The following is an 18,793-nucleotide window of genomic DNA, read 5'->3' as shown; positions in this document are numbered from 1 at the left end:
TGAAGTTAATTTGTCAGGCTCAAACCTTATTTGAAGATGATTGGGCCTTCGTAGTAGTGGTCTTCTAAATTGGGCTCGTGGCCCAGTAGGTAAAGAAATTGTAGGCCCATTGGGCTGTCCCAATTAGGCATATCATTAAGCCCCCCACTCTCGAGTTGATGTGGGAGCCAAGTCAAAAGAGGTTCCAGATCGTGTCGAGAGTTAAAATTGTAGTATTCTCGCGTTAGAGCGTTGCCTTTGAGCATGGAGGTTGGGTTGGGAACCACGCGTGGCGGCGGAAAGGCGCGATGTGGAGTTCCGGCACGCGCCTCCTCAACGGAGGTCGGGCAACGGCGGCTTGGGGCGCGGCCGAGGGCGGACGCGCGGGGCGGGTGTGCTGCGGGGCGCGGACGTTCGGGGAGGGCGCGCGGCGGGGGCGGGTGCGTGACGCGCCTGACGAGGTGTGGGCGCGCGCTTCGAGGTTGGTCGGCGGCGGCGATGGCGCGTGGGCCCAAGTCGCGCGAAGGCTCGTTGGTGCGCGGGCCGGAAGGGCGCGAAAGCGCGTTGGTGCATGGGTCGGAGGGGCGCGACCATGGGGCGGTGCGTGCGATGCGGATACCGAGATAGCGAATGATGCTGAGGCAGATGACGACACTGCGGGAGTGACTTGGGCTCGTAATATGAGTGCCAAGTGTAGTATAGGTATTTGATAGGATATGTGCTCCCCTATATGTGGGCGGAGTACTTAATTTATCTTCATACTTGGAGTAGATGGATATGTCCACTACTATTTCGTTTGAGTTTTATATTGTTTGACATTGTCATTGGTTTGACGCGTTGCTTGTATGTGTTTACATTTAGCATTGTGCGTGATGTACTTGATGAGGGGATCAATCTCTCAAGATTCTTTGATGGGGATCATGCCCCTTGTTAGACCTCATGGGCCGTAAGTATGTTAGGACCGTGGCCATATTTTAAATGAAGGACCCGTTAAAAACAAGTAGAGAGATTTAGGTAATCAAGTTGACCAGGCTATATAGATCACCATAATGTTGCTAAGTGTTTCTAGGGTTGTAATAATGTTAACTTGAGCTGATAATTGTGTAGTGAAACAGTAACAATGCTGAGAGTAAGAAGAAGAACTTGTTTTATTCGTTAATTGAAAGTTTGAATGTTACAAGCCTGCTTGAGGCGAAGGGAAATAAACATGTAGGGAGCGAATCGCTCGAAAAAACAAAATTTATACTAATTTGAAATTGTAGGTGCTTCTTCCACGTCATTCTCGCGCTTGTAGCCGCGAGCGGGTCGGCTCCTCGTGGGAGTTGTCTCGCAGTGATGGGCATACGAGGGTGGAGGCTGGTCGCCCAATTGACGAGGAGAGGTGAGGGGATGCATCATCCTTGGGGTGGGATAACCCCCCAATTTAGGATGGTGCGATCACTAACTATGTTATGGGCTCGAAAGACTCCACGTGTCATTGACATCATTGAAAATCCAGGCACGTTGAAGGAGATTGTCCCTGAGATGTCGACGATTGCCGTCGATCATCTCGTCGTCGGGTGTCGAAGTGATCATCAATACTTTTCCTCTTGGGAGGAGTGAGGGCCGAAGCCTCTTCGATGCGCACGTGTTTCTCACCACGACTTAATAACTCTTTCAGAGTGGTTGGAGGTCTTCCCGCGATAGATTCCTTGAATATACCTTGCTTCAAGTCATGTTGAATGATTCCAGAGAGCATGCATGCTCCCATGTTAGGAACTTCATGAGCTGCCTCCACAAATCGTTGAATGTAGTTTGTTGGTGATTTTACCTACACGCAAGTTTTTCACGTATCGAATAAGTAATATAGTGGACAATTAAGCCGAATATCGATCCCACAGAGAATATTAAATTATCTAGTTCTAATCACTAAATTCTACCAATTGTGATCAAGTCCACCCTACACAGCCGAGAGAAGATTGATTAAACTAAATTAAACTCTATTCAACAGGCAAGTGCAAGACAACAATTAAGCACGGTGATTTTTCGGAGTAAACAAGCCTAGGATTTTATTCTTCCCCTATGTGATTATTAATTCCCCAATTTCTTCAATTATGCAAGTTATTAAATCGGATTACTAACCTGAGATGCTAAATTAATCATAACCTGCTTCCGCATGTATTACGATTATAATATTATAGATTGAATTACTGTATTTCTACGCAATTAAATGTAGAACACAACATGAAGCACAAATCTCAATAATGGCTACATAAGAGATTAACTATATTCCTATGTTAGTACAACAAAGGCTCTTCTACCCAAGTTGTAATTATTAAACTGATCTTCCGATTCACGCATTTAACAATAACACAAAAACACATAAAGTGGCCAGTTTCATGCACTTAATAAAACAAGTAAACGAAATAATCCGGAATTAAAACTTGCATAAAATCATAGAAAAGGGTTCATAAATCCCACATAAGGTTCAAAATAAAATTCTAGAAATAAAGAGTTTAGCTGCTCATGATTAAATTAAAATCTAAATAAAAAGAATTCATGGAAGATAAAAACTATGCTTGAAGTCTTCAAATTCTTCGTCTTCGTTATTGCTCTTTTGCTCTCGAAATTGCGTAAAAAGAGGACTCCTAGCTTTGTGATTGACATGGCCTTTTTTGAGGTAGGAAAAAATGGGGAAAATGCAGTTTCCTTGTACAATTGGAAATTCCTTACTGGCGCAGTTTCGCCTGCTCGGACGGCCGTCGAGAGATTTGTTCTCCATTTCGGACGGCCGTCTGAAATGCCGTGGTTTATTTTTCTCTTTCTTGCTTCAGACGGCCGTCTGGATTCCTAGTGTATTTCTTGGACGGCCGTCCGAGATCTTGACATGTCCAGTGGCGTTGACTTCTCCAATTTTTGTCCATTTTTTCTTCTAAATTGCAAATTCTTCAATTTGTGCCTGAAGCACAATAAATCAAAACTTTAAGCACTAATTATCAATAAAATACACCAAAAGCTCCAATTAAAAGATGTAATTAAGTGAAAAAAATACACTTAACACAGTTGCGGAGGGTTTCGCCCTCTCTCAGGACGATAGTGAAGAGGTACGCGGGAGTATTAGCGTATTTTTTGTTGATAGCGAACTGGTTAGTGAAGCGATCCGATAGTTGGGAGAGAGCTTCAATTGACCCAGTGGGCAAGGAGTTGGACCAGCTCAGAGCTCGTTTGGAGAGCATTGCGCGGAACATTTTGCACAACGCCGCATCAGTAGGGCCATATAGTTCCACCATGGCGTAGAACTTTTCAAGGTGCTCATGTGGGTCACTATCGAACTGCGGCAGACCCGAGACATTTACCCTTTGGGGTGGTATCTCATTGAGTATGGCGACAGTGAAGGGACTGCGCCTTATTGGAGTTATTGCCCTTCTACCAATAGGAATGCCTAAGTGGGAGAGGTGATTCGAGCGAGATACCCGACTATTGATTTTATCCCTTCCACCATTGAGTGGAGGAGCTCGCTGGCGAGAGGCGTTGCCTCTTGGAGGTGAACGTGGGTGTTGTTGCCCAGTTCATGCCTCGCGGCGATGAGTGGATTGTTGCATCCGAGACCTAGGGTCTGAAGTGGATGCCGACGACACAATTGTTTGGCGGTCGTTATCTTGCGGCGGTGGAGGTGGCTATACCACGGGTGGAGCCGCATGAAGAGTGTTGTCTCTCGCTGTGGCGATGTATCGTGCCACTGCTTAAGTGGAAGTACGAGCAGAGGTTTCTGCGATCATGTGATGAAGGGCGTCATTAGTTATTTGAACCGTTTGAGAAGTAGGTTGAAGTTGACCCTGCTGAGTCCCCAGTGGGGGCTCGCGAGGAGAGAGTTGTGTTGGATCCCGAATGCGGGAAGGGGGAAGCGGTAAGCCAGAGCCTCGCTGAGGCGGGAGGTTGTTAGCAGTGTCATGCTCCCTCCAACCAGATGTGTCAAGGGCATCCTGTGCGATACGTGATCTAGTATGCCTTCCTACAGACGGCGCCATTATGATGATGCTAAAATCAGATCACCTGTAGTAGTTGCAGTAGGATGAGCTGGAAGAGAAACGTAGGTCACTGGCTCACTGGCGAACAGAGTACACGTAAACTAAGTCGGAGGTTGATCCGGCAGAAACCCCTCCGACGCTCAAGTCAGACGTGCAAATAGTAGAAATAGTTGAGAGAATATGAGCAGTTGAATTGCTTGGATAATAGAACGTACCTTAACAAATGAATTAAATCATTATGTATACCTCATTGATTGGGCTGAAGTTAATTTGTCCGGCCCAAACCTTTTTGAAGGTGATTGGGCCTTCGTAGTAGTGGTCTTCTAAATCGGGCTCGTGGCCTAGTAGGTAAAGAAATTGTAGGTCCATTGGGCTGACCCAATTAGATATATCACTTTGGTAGATAGAATTATCGATCTATTTAGGGATTATTTGACAAAACCACCTCATATGACATTCATTATTAGAGGGAGTCCTTTTTTTTCCTCCCATTTTAAGATAAATCCATAATCTAATTTTAAATTTTATAATACAATTATACCCTCCATCAAACTAATATCACACAATGTTTAACCTACATAGCCACACCAGTTCTCTCTCTCTCTCTCTCTCTCTCTCTCGATATTTTTCTCTTCCCCAACCACCATCTCTTCTTCCGTTTTTCTTCTCTCGGCGATGGAAATAAGGACCACCATCCCTCTTCTCTTTTTCTATGCCTCACCAACGTCCATCATAGCCCGCCATCACCTCTGCGCTGTTAATATTCCTCTCACTCGCATATCTCGTCGCCACCAAGATTCATGAAAATCCGATTAGACGATCCCCCATCATCCCATTTGACGAGTTTGGTTTCACCGCCTCGAAGACGACCTCCAACCTGTCGGCACTGTCCAAGGACGAAAAAAATTGTCTTCGGCTGCCAGATCTGGATCCAGCGAGTACCTAGATGCTGAGGTAATCTCAATAATCTGCATTAGGATTTTTTTTTTTTTTTGGTTTGTTCTGTGCCTTCACTTACAGAATTTTTCAAGGTACGATACTGGATGTGGAACAAATAGGTCTAGTCACTTTGTATTCCTCTTATTTTTTTCTCCTTTTTGTCTTGTTGTTTTGGTTTTATTAGGTATCCGGTTTATGTATATATATTAGGGAAAGTAGAATATTTTGAATTAAGTCTTGAAGGAAGATTTTCTAATTTTTGAGGATCTTATAATGAGCATTATAAATTCTTAATTTGATTGTAATTCTTATTTTGAATTGGATTTTCTCCTTGAAAAGGGGATTGGTTTTAGTGAATTAGGTTAATTCTGTAGTAGATTACATTATTATTTTAGTGGATTTCAATATAATTGAAGTGGACTTTCTCTTTGAAAAAGGGATTTGTTGTAGTGAATTTCGTTTAATTTTGTAGTAGATTACGTTAATACTTTTGTAATTGTTTTGTAGTGGATTAGGTTAATTTCATACTTGATTATGTTAATATTTTAGTGGATTTCGATATTTTCTGTAGTGGATTTTGATGAGATTGTAGTAGATTTAATATTCTTGCTTTGTAGACCGATTTTTTTTTGAATGAATTAAATTTACACGTTGTTGTCTTCTTTTTCTTTGGTTCAGGTTCTTGCACAAGCGGAGTGATGGCAACAAGTGGGGCGAGGTTGGGTGATGCTCGGGTGACTCTACTATTGCGATGAAATTCGTTTATTAAAGAGGAATTTTAGTGGATTTCGGCAAGTTTTTAGTGTATTTCGATAAAATTTCAGTGGATTTTCTCTTTGTATAGGGGATTTTTTGTACTGGATTTCTATATTTTTGTAGTGGTTTTTGATAAACTTGTAGTGCATTTCAGATTTTTGCTTTCAAAATGATTTTTTTTAATGAATTAAATTGACACGATGTTATCTTCCTTTTCTTTGTTTTAGGTATTTGAGCCGGTAGAGTGATGGCGGCAACGGTGACTAGGTGAGGTGATGCTCGGATAATTCTACTATTGTGCGGCGTTTTTTTTTTTTTTTCTTCTTCTTTTGTAAAAATAAAACAGACTAATAGTAGTAGTTTTGTTAATGCATTACATTAATTTAATATTGTATTACGTTAATTTTGTAGTGAATTATTTTATTTTTATAGCATATTACGTTAATTATATAGTGGATTTCAATAGCTTTTTAGTGGATTTCAATTTGGTATTAAATACTGGTTTTCAATAGGCTTGTAGTGGATTTCAATTTTAAATGCTGGAAAATTTTTTAAAAAATAACCAATTTAAAAAAAAACTGAAAAAAAAGTAGAAAATCGAAAAAAATCCATTAAAAAAAATGTCGAAATAAAAAACATTATTTAAAAAAAAAAACCGAAAATCAAAAACTAAAAAAAAGTGTTAAACATAAAAATCCAAAAAGACACCAATTGGGGTAATTTAGGTATGCTGTTATGGGAGGGGTTATCCCTGAAATGGGATTAAAAATTGGATTCATCCCTCTTACGAAATTAAAGGAGGGGTTATCTCAAATAGCCCCCTCCATTTAAACTTATATCATAATAAAGAAAACTATTTCATATATACAAAAATTTCTCCTAACTACTTGAAATCCTAATTTTGTCCAAATTTCACCAATTAAACAATTTTGATTCTTATTCTAATTTTAACCGCCACCGCATGTCAGCCGCTGTTGACTTTTTTATTAATTTTTTTTTTTATGAATTTTTTTTTTCTGAACCTTTTTTTTTGGCAAGTCAGCCGCCGATCTCTAGCAATGACTTTTTTTCTCGAAAAACTATTATCCTTAATATCACTTGTCTTGGCTTGCAATATTGTTGTCAAAGACAGTAAACACAGTAATATTACTGTCGTAACTCCAATATTAATGTCTCAAACAGTAAATTGTTGTTAACACATTATTATTAATGTATTAATTAATTTTATGGTCTTGGCCTACAATATTACTGTCCACGACATTACTGTTTGTGACAGTTATATTAGTAAATACTACAGTTCGGCCTTCAATATTATTATCTCACATAGTAAGTAATTTAGGGGAAAAAAATTAGGAAAAAAACAACGCTAGAGATTGGCGGTCAGTGTTAGTGACCGACTGTGAGAAAAAAACAGGAAAAAAAAAAAAAAAAAAAAAAAAAAAAAAAGTTAACGCCGGAAAACTTGTCTGAAAAAAATTCAGAAAAAAATAATTTATTTTCTGAAAAAAAGAAAAATAAAAAAGTTGTGAAGAAAGTGGTTAATGAAGGGAAAATTACATTTTTCGTCCTCATACTTTACCCACTTTTTCAAAACTGTCCCTAAACATTTTGGAGTTACAATAGTAGTCCTTAGTCATGCCATTTTTTGGCAGAATTGGTCCGCCGTTTATTTTTGCTGTTAAGTTGGATGGAAAATGGCATGTGCCTCTCACATGCCTTCAATATACAATACTACATGAAAATGGACTTTTAACAACACGTATTGCGTCTTGTTAAAACAAATTTTTCATAATTAAAACTTGATTGAAATTCAAAATTATATAAATTCCAAAAGAACAAAATCGATATATATTGTTTTAAAATACTTTAAGAAATATTCTTTAAACAATTGAAACATTGTTTTAAAAAAATGAAATATTGCTTTCAAAATCAAGATTTTCGGAATTCGAATGAAAACATTGTTTCAAAATAAAATAAATATTCGATCCGAATAGGCGGGATAAGAAACCTCCATTTCAATCTTCACCCTAATTAAATAATGTAAAACTCGATAAATTGTTTCAAAATATTTTTAGAAGTATTGTCTAAAATAATAATATAATGTTTTAAAACCGGAATTTCTTGAATCCAAATGAAAATTATTGTTTTAAATAAAATAAAAATCTGATCGTAATAGGCGGGGTAAGAAAACTCCGTTCCAATTTTCACCCTTATTTAATAATCTAAAACTCAGAATTTTTTTTCAAAATAAATTCAAAAATATTGTTTAAAAAAATCATAATATTGTCTAAAAAAATAATGGTGTGTTTTAAATCGGCATTTTTGGAAATTGAATGAATATATTATTTTAAAATAAAAAAAAAATTCGATCAAGCTAGGCAGCATAAGAAAACTCCTTTCCAATTTTCACCCATATTGAATGATTTAAAACTCGACATATTGTCTCACAATTGGGATTTTTGGAATTGACTAGAGGTGAAAATTGGAATGGAGATTTCTAATTCCCCAATTCCTATCGGGTTTTTTATTTTGGTTTGAAAGGATATTTATTATATAGTTGAAATCCAAAAATGCCGATTTTGGAACAATATTTTAAATTTTTAGACTATATTTTGATTTTTTAAACAATATTTCCGAAACGAGTTGATTTTTTTGGAATTTACGTGATTTCGATTTTATATTAAATTTTAATTAAAAATAATAATTATAAAAATTATGTTTTTACAACGCCATGCGTGTTGTTGAAAGTTTTCATGTAGTGTTGTAAATTGAAGGCATGTGAGAGGCACATGCCATTTTCCATCCAACTTAACTGCAAAAATTAATGGCGGACCAATTCTGTCAAAAAATGGCATGATTAAGGACTACTATTGTAACTCCAAAATGTTTAGGGACAATTTTGAAAAAGTGAGTAAAGTATGAGGACGAAAAATGTAATTTTCCCGATTAATGAATGAAGTTAGAGTTTAATGGATGAAAGTGATTTAAATTATATCATGAGATGTATTTTAGAGAAAGGCATGGGATGAATTATATTTGGAAATTGTTTTTGGTCTAAACATATATGCATTTAAGTCCTCCTCCTTGAGGTTATATGCAATTCGCTCCAAACACTTTAACATACTAGAAGATAAAACAATTCATAATAGATTGGTAGACAAAATCATTATATTCAATATAAGGTAAATTACCAAAAAGCCGCTCACGTATTCATAATTACCACACACACCCTTTGATTTTTTTTTGAGTAAATTCAAGTCCATTACAAGGGGAAGTGGGGGAGGGGGGGCTCGAGCCCTAGATCATTACCCTATTGGTTAAGACACACCCTTTGATTAGGTTGCTCTGATCCTTTAAAACAAAAGTATGAAATGTCTATAATACCCTCAATTAAGTTACATAAAACTTAAAAAAAGTTGTAAATTACACAACCCCTCCTGAAGTATGGTCTAATTGCCAAAGCACCAATTAGGTATCCATAATTACTAAAAGTATCTTAAGGTTTGATTCCATTTAACAATGACCCCCTACATGCTTAATTTCTTAAAAAGAAAATGGAATTTTTCTTTGAAGGTATACAAAATTCAATAGCCTCTTGTAGATTCCAGCGGCGCTGGTTAGTGATCGGCGGGGGTCTTCCGTGAATTTTTGGTGAACTTCAACACCCTATAGTTTTTTTACGGATTTTCAATTACATTTCAACAACTTTATGATAAAATTAATATTTATAATATCGAAATTATTATGTATTTTATTTTCAGTGAATTAAAATATAATTTTCAATTTTTGTCGATTCTGATCAAAATAATCTCATTTGGACTTTTTTCATTCCAATTTTTTTTTTTTTTTAACGAAATTAGAATTACATTCCTGAAATTTTTATATAGGTTCTAAAGCTGAGAATTACGCCCCATATTTGAGAAGAGCTATTAGGTGGACCAATAGAAAATAATTAAATGAAAAAAATAATGTAAGTAGATGTAGTGAATCAAAATAATTTATACTAAAATTCGTAATATGGCCAAACACTCAAAGATCACAATTAACACAATCTTAAAGGACAAACATTACTCCTAAAACAAAAATGATAAACATTACAATAAACAGGGAGGGTTGCGTTTTTGTAATTTTCAGATTTATATCAAACGGTGTTAAGGTCAAAGCTCTTAAAACTAATGGCGAGGGCCACATTGAGACAATTTTTTAAATACAAGGGGCAAATCGATGCAATTGAGAGTAGAAGGGGGTAAAGTGATATCGAACCAAAATACAAGGGGGAAAGGTGGAATTTACCCTTATATGAAAGCAAATTAGACTTGAAGTGTGTTTAGCAAATAACCCATAAAACAATTGAACATACATTTTTATTCTCTATACTCTTATGTATCATATCTTTCTTTTTTTCTTATTTGTTATTAGATTATAAAATAATTCGATTAAGATATAATCCATTTCAATTAAAATCTGAAACATTTAATTATTTTGATAATTTTCGTATATATCTCTAAAAAAATGAAGGATGTTGTCCTGAACTCCGCCGTTTACCGTTAATCTCCGGCGTTGACTTTTGTTTTTTGCAGCCATTGACCGCTGCGGTCAAAGCCGGTCTCTAGCGTTGATTTTATTTTTCATCCTTTTTTTTACCAGAACACTTTTGTCTGGTACAAACAAACAGTAACATGACTGCGTTTGACAGGTACTATCTACTATATTACCGTCTAACACAATAATACTATTATCTAACACTATAATATCAAAAATAATTAATTTTACTCTAACATACAATAATATTAACACCAATATTATTGTGTTGCAAAATAATATTATTGTGTAACACAATAATATTATTATGTTAACCGATCAACACATCCAAAAAAATTAATAGTATTGTGATTGACAGTATTATTACTTAATAGTACAATAATATTATTGTGTTTACCGCAGTATTGACCGGCCGCGGTCAGCGGCTGGAAAATTGTTTCCAAAAAAGAAAAGAGTTATCACCGCAGGAGACATGCATTGACCACCGGTCAGCGGCGACACAAAAAAGAAGAAGAAAAAGTCAAAATAAGATTTTATGGTCAAAATTGGTGAAATTAAAGTTAATTCATGGTTTACTATTATGAATTAAGTTTAAGAGGAAACATGCAATCCCCCTCAAATGGAAAATATTACGAGTAAAACCCATTTGACTTTTAAGACTTTTGCCCACACCCACATCCCAATCTTAATTAGTGGAAACCCCTTTTCCAGTCATGATAAGACGTAATTACCCTTACCAGCAGTTTATAAAATAAATCAAATATATATTTATAAAATAATTTCATAACCATTTCCTCTTTTGCAGTTGTGATTTCAGCGGGCGTGATATTCGCACCTTGATTTTCTCTTGATTCTGTAGGCCTGAGTTCATTAGTCGCGGACGCAAGTCAATTTGGGTGAGATCGACATGTTTTGTCGTCGTCTTTTATCGCTCTGTGTTTGTTTCTTGAAGGAAAGCTGTGTGGAAAAGGTTAGAGATTGTGGATTTTTTTTTTTTTTTTTTTTTTAATACGGATTATGCTGTTTGGATCGTAAGTTTAAGCGTTTGTTTTTTTTCGAACAAAATGTTATGGTATTTTGTGTCGTCCAAGGTGTATGCAAAGAATTGTTACTACTCGATTTACAGAGTAGGCACGTTTGCAAAGGGTTGTGTGTGCTTTAAATGTTTTTTTTTTTTTGTTGCGCTACTTGAAATTTAGCGTCACGTTTCAATTTTTTTTGGAGTGCGACAATTGAATTACAAGATTATTCAGTTGTAGTGCAGTTTATTTTACAGAGTAGTCATATTTGACAGAGTAGTCATGTTTAATAGATTAGTCATATTTGTCCATTTTTTTAGTGCTGCATATTATGTCGTCCAACATGATGGTTGTGTTGAAGTACAGAGGGTCGTTTGGGGTGAAGATATGCCAAGCTAATCAAACAGAAGATTAAGTGCAGTCGATGCAACCGAATTGGCTACCACAACGAAAAAACATGTTCAATGGCCATTGTTGGGGGATCACATTAGTTATTGTTTTTAGTTTTTTTAATTGTTTTTAATGATTAAGAATGGCTTTTATTTTTTTCATGATGGATAATGTGATTTCAGTGTTTTATTTTCCTTGCAGCAGCACACATATGTAGTCACTTTATCGTTTTTCAGAGTATATTTGATTATTTGTTTTTCACGTATTATGGCTTGATTTTACGCAGAGTTATGTTTTTTTTTTTTTTCGTAGTCATTGTTTTTCTGTTTACAATGTATTTTGTTATTAATGTTGCAAGCTTTTTCAAGTGCTGATTACTTGTAGTCATTTTCTGTAGTCACATTACGCAGAACCTAGTCACATAATAGTGATATTCCCACTGTCCTGTTCAGTACATTGTTATACAAACCGTAGTCACATAATAGTCATATTCCCAACTGTAGTCACATAATAGTCATATTCCCACTGTCTTGTTCAGTACACTGCTATACAAGCCGTAGTCACATAATAGTCGTAGTCACATAATAGTCATATTCTCGCTGTTTTGTTAAGAATCATGCTTCTACTGTCAGTTAATTCCCACTGTCCTGTTAATTACACTGTTTTACAAAAGCACAGTTAGGGGTGTTCAAAAATCCGCCAAACCCTACCCGCCCGCCCGACCCGACCCAACCCGCCCGCAACCCGCGTGTTTTTCTTTTAAAATTATGCATAGCAGTTAGGGTATCTGCCACCCGAATTATTTGGGTCGGATTTCGGGTTTAAATAAAAAAAAAAAAAAAAACCGCCCCACAACCCGACCCGCCCATATATATATATATATATATATATATATATATATATATATATATATATATATATATATATATATATATATATATATATATATATATATATATATATATATCAAATATCTCCCAGTTCTAGGGTTTAGAATATTTTACACCTCCAGCCCCAGGCTTAACTACTAGAAAAACAACTTTTAATGACGCCTTAATAACGCCATGATATGACGCCTTATAAAACGCGTCACAAGAACTAATCTATTAAGATGCCGTCAGTTCCAAGTTGATTTTTTTATTTTTTACTTATTTTATTAATTCTAAAAAAATAGCAAGTATGACGCTATATATCTCTTGTCACAATAGACTTGTTATCTTGTGGCATTTTTTTATTAACCGTCCAAACAAGCTCTCTATTAAGGGGTAAGTATAGATAAATCCCCAAATACAAATTTAAAGCGTGGATCAGTCCCTACATACGTTTTATTGGCGGATCAGTCCCTACTGCAGAGTTTCACATGCAGTTCAGTCCCTATCTTTGCATTATTATATTATTTTTTTCTCTCTCTCTGTCTCTCTCTTCATTTAATTTTTCTCTCTCTTCCTTTTTTCTTTCTTTTCTCTTTCCTCTTTGCTCTTTTTCTCTTGCTCTTTTCTCTTTTCTTTCCTTGCCCCGTTCCAATTCAAAACTCAATTTTCAGTTATTTTTCTTCAAACAACAAATGAAAAGGCGCAAGAAAAAACTCGTGAAGAAAACAAAATGAAAAGAGGAAAGAGACCAATTCTCGAAGAATTGTGAAGGGGAAGAAACAAGATTTGATTTTTTTTCCTAGTCACGTATTTAAAAGATGTTTGATAGTTTGATATAGGTTCTGAGAAAGACGCTTCTCGTATTATTTTTTGAAATATTTTGTGTTTTATGTGACTGCAGTAGTATATATCGTATTAAACAATAGTATTGCTAGTGTGGTTGGATGGTGTTGAAATACGAGATGAAAAGTACTAGTATTGCTAGTCATGTAGTAGAATAAATGCGTCAACATAGTACGCTTACGTCTATAATGAAGTATATTTGGTTCAGTGGTGAAGTACGTGTTGTCTAAGTGAGTATCATGTCAACATTTTGAACTCTAAACGCAACACCATTGTTCATCAATCTTAAAATAGTCATTTAAAATATATTTTATGTCCCTCCCACACTCACTAATCACTAAATTTATTATGAAATTGGTACAATTCAATTCATTATAATTATGGTACAATTTATTCTACATAGAAATGAATGCATTACACCAGTGATGCTCGTGTTGTCCATTCATAGAGTACGCTTCTTTCAATGAAAAAGTAGATGTTCTCCATTTATATGGTACTCTTGCTTTATAGATATTATTTTGGAACCAATGCAACAATATAAACTCATTTTCTGAGGCATCCCTTCATTTTATGACTAATTACATGAAATGATATAACGTGGGAATCCATCAACATCAATTATGGTAACATTTGAGAAAAATACTAGTCCTACATATAAGTCTTGTACTATATGTGAATATCATGTAGGAAATCAAACACTTTTGTGGACTCCAAACGTAACACCAATGTTCACCAAACTTAAAATACTCATCTAAAACATAATTTATGCATCTCCCATACTAATTCATCATTAAAGTGTCAAGGAAATTGGTTCAACTCAATTTATCACAAAATATAGTATGTTTTGTTCCACAAATTATAAGTACAATGTATAAACTGGTAAAGTTAGAGTTATTCATGCATATAGTATTGTGAGTTTATTCATAAAGTATATGTTGTCCATTCATATTGTACTGTTATATTCTTTATATTATTGTGGGGCCAATGCATCCATATAATATCATTTTAAGACGCATTTCTTCATTTTAAAACTATTAACATGAAATGAGATGATGTAGGAGTTGATCAACATAGATTATGGGAACATTTGAGGGCATTTTTAGCTCTACGCATGAGCCTTATACACTTATATGAGTATCATGTAATAAATCCAACACATATATGGTATTTTGTCCTCTTATATGAGTATCATGTATGAAATTTAACATATTTATGGCATTTTGTACTCCAAACGCAACAATAATGCTCACCAACCTTAACATATACATCTAAAACATAATTTATGCATCTCCTATACTAATTGATCATTAAAGTGTCATGGAAATCGGTATAACTCAATTCATCACAAACTATAGTCCGATGTGTGAAACACGTAAGTACAATGAATACAGATGTGAAGTACCTGTCTAAAATTGACACGGTATCTTCAAATAAACTAGAAAATAGGTGTTGTTCATTACTATAGTACGCTTATATTATTTATATTACTTTGTGGCCAAGTCAACCATATAAACTCAATTCATAACAAAATATAGTATCATGACTTCAACAGGTAAGTGCAATTCATCAAAATATATGGTACAATGTTTTCAATATAAAGTACGAGTAGAGCTGACCAATAGTATTGTTAGCTCTATAACAAAGGACATATTCCAACAACTACGTACACACGTAATTAGAATTATATCAATATAACCCACTATAAAGTTCCACTACTAGTACTTCCAATACTCTCTTTCAACACCATCCAAATGCACTAGGAATACCACTATTGCATATGGCATATACTACACAACATCACCAAGAATAATACAATAAACTTTTTTCCCATTTCCTATATCAAAGTCATCAAACATTATACATCAAATCCTTGTTAGGACTAAAAATGCTTTGGGAACATGCTAATGTCGCCGAATAATAGTACCCAAGAGAAGAGTGTTCAAAATCGACAATAAATAAATGATCTTTACAAACTCGAACAACAAAATAACATATATTGGAACCGAGTTAATTATTAGGGAAACAAATCAAATCTTATTTCTTCTCCTTCACCATTCTTCGAAAATGGGTCTCTTTCCTCTTTTCTTTTTATTTTTTTCTTCTTCTACTACCTTGGTTCTTCCTTTTCTTTGTTCTTGTTACTTCATTTGTATTGATTAAGGAGTTTGTTTTCTTGCATATTTTCGTTTGTTGTTTGAAGAAAAATAACATAAATTGAATTGGAACGGGCAAGAAAATGAGAGAGAGAAGAGACATAGAAAAAGAGGAAAAAGGAAAGAGAGAAGAAAGAGAAAAGTAAGAGAGAGAAAATGAAAAAGTATGGTTATGTTTGTTAGCATTTTCAAATTCTTTTCAAACTTTCCCCAAAATGAAAATTATTTTTCTACACTATTTTCAAAAACTTTCCCCAACACAAATTCAAATATTTATCTCTCTAACAAACATGATTTGACCGCTACAGTGAAAATTGTCTTCACTAAAATACAAAATCAAATCACTTTATCTTTTAAATTCTTCTTCCAAAATACCTTTTCCCAACACCTTTCAGACATGATTTGACTTGCTACAGTACAAATTGTCTCCTCCCAAAACACAAACAAACTTTATTTAATTTTCAAATTCTTCTCCCAAAACATCTTTCCCCAAAATAAAATGGAAATGGAAGCCCAAAAGCTTACCAAACAGAGCCTATGTAATTTCAGATTAAAGTAAAGGGTATTTTAGAATTTTCACTTGCCTCTAGGGACTGAACTGCATGTGAAACTTTGCATTAGGGACTGATACGCCTATGAAACGTCTGTAGGGACTGATCCCCACTCTAAATTTGTGTTTGGGGATTTATATGTATTTACCCCCTCTATTAATTGTTATAAAAAGGCTAAAATATTTAATTCCTAAATTAAATCCACTATATTTATTCCTAAACATCCTCTCCATATCGAGGCATTTAGCATTTGGCAGTAGAAATCTTTAACCCCAATTTCCCCTTTCCCCTACCCCGGCCCCTTTTCTCTTTTCAATACCTAGATTCACCATTCGAAATCGATTTTTCTCCTACGCCACGGAATTAATTCTTGACGAAGTATCTTTTATGAATCTCCGAAACGGTAAACCCATTTTTCAGATTAGCATTTTAATTTTTTCTGATAAAAGAACTGGATATGTTTTTTTCTTGAATCGTCAAATTGTAGTTTGTTCCCTTTCACCCACATTCAGGCAGAAGGGATGGATGATTTCGATTTCGATTCGGTGGAAAGAAGAAAGATTAAAGCTGGTAAAACCTCTTTCTCTCCTTCTCTCTTATAAGTCACACACAATTATTTTTTGGCCTTACATGTTTTTTTTTCCAAAAGATAGGATAAATTGGAATAATCGAATTGAGATCCAACAATTTATTGGGGTGCGAGTGCAATCAAGTTATTTTATTAGCTTTCCGGTGAGGAAATATTTATGAGGGCTTGATGCTGAACAACTAAGGTTGGTTTTTTTTGGAGTTCTATATCAAATTTCGAAGGTTTGATCTGTAGTAAAGAGTCTTTTTATATATTGATTGTTATATGGATTTTGCCAGGGTAGAAAGATAGTAAATGAGTCTTGTGTATGTATATTTATAGTTAATAGGTGAAATGTGCTTGTTGTATTTTTATCATCTAAAGAAGATGTGGATTTGGACAACATGAAATGTGTTACTATGCTCAGTTTTATCACTTTTCCTTACGAAATTACGTGTTATCAAATTATATGTATAACTTCTGATGATTTGATTTTATATGATAGGTTCCTTAAGGCAAAAGAGACATTAATATTTTGATATCAATTTCGAAATGCTGCAAATTTTGGGCCTGTTTGCACAAGTCGTATTCTAATTTCTCAAGGAAATTCTAATTTATATATATATTTATAAATTACAGGTTGAAGTATGGTTTGTTTCATTCATGTTATAACTCTAATTTCAGGTTGAAGTATGGTTTGTTTTATTTATCGTAATTTATACTACTTTCGAGTTGAAGCAAGGTTTAGTTCCTTTATTCGAACAAGAATATCGTGACTGAATCAGTCCAAGAAGTGTTGATTGCTCCAAGAATCTACACAGTCAAGCACTACCAAGCACTACAGGTAACATTTTATAGACTTTATCTATGTAGGTCTGAATTTATGTTTGATATATATATTGCCATTTTTATATGCTTTTAATCGAAGAGCCTGTTATACAGCCTTAGTCCGTATATCTTGTAAGTTGTTCAATTTATGTACTTTTAATCTAAGGTTCTAATAATGTTTTCGATTACAAAAGTGCAGTAGTCATTTTTTTATTTTAATTTCGCAGTAACGGAAAGAAAGGAAGTGTCTTTTAAGATTATGTGTTCTACAACATGTCAGATTTTTTTTCAATCTTTCAGTAGATTCATAACTTCTTCTACTCCTTACATTACTCTTCGATCACTAATCACATTTATCTCGCGACCAGGTTATCAAAAACGCTGCTAAGTTTTTATGAAGTGAGAGATGGAAGGACGTCACACAACAAGTAACATGACAGAATCACATTTATCTCGCGACCAGGTTATCAAAAACGCTGCTAAGTTTTTATGAAGTGAGAGATGGAAGGACGTCACACAACAAGTAACATGACAGCCGGTTGAAAAACCAGCCAGTCGAATCAAATGTAACAGTTTGGACTACTAAAAAGAAGGTTTCTTCGTTTATATTTTAGATTAGATGTGGAATACTTTTTATTCAAATAATTCTGTTATTTTGAACCATTCAAATAAATAAGATTCAGCAAGGAACACATTTTGGTGTATATGTATGTCATTTGTTTTTTTGGTGTTCGTCGATGATTAATTTTTTTTTCTTTTATTGATCAACAATTTGACGTATGTAAGTTTAGATGTGAAAAGAAGTGTGAATTGTCGCATAATAAAGTCATTGGGACGCACAACAAACTAAAATCATCAATATTTCTATTGTGATACTTGAGATCGTCATTATTTCATATTTTGGGACGCTTAAAGAGTCATTAAAACAAGGGGTTATAGTAGTTCAAAATTAATAACGTGACAGCATACAAGCGTCACAAAATATGTGTAGTTAGGACGCATCAAGGCGTCATCATAGTGTGGCTGTTGAGACGCTGCCTCCGTCATAAAAAGATATTATGACGGCCACCTATATGACGCTTTTGTTTGGCGTCACAACAACCAAAGTGTCACAAGAAGCGGATATAGTGACGATTTAAGGCGTCATAATAGCCAGTTTTTCTAGTAGTATTCATCCATCTCTCAACAAGAACAATCGTCTGTAGTTTGTGTTCTACACCTTTCTCATTCTTCCTTCCATTTTCTTTAATTGAAGAAGCCCTTTGTTTCGACAACTCTCAAGCTTCACATAATATCATTCTTCCTTCAATTTTAATTCAATCAAAGAGGTCTAGCTATACCTTTAA

Source organism: Erythranthe guttata, chromosome 5, assembly GCF_056151865.1.
Source record: "Erythranthe guttata isolate IM_541 chromosome 5, IM_541, whole genome shotgun sequence".
In the NCBI taxonomy this organism is placed as follows: domain Eukaryota; kingdom Viridiplantae; phylum Streptophyta; class Magnoliopsida; order Lamiales; family Phrymaceae; genus Erythranthe; species Erythranthe guttata.
Note: the sequence above shows the minus strand (reverse complement) of the source record.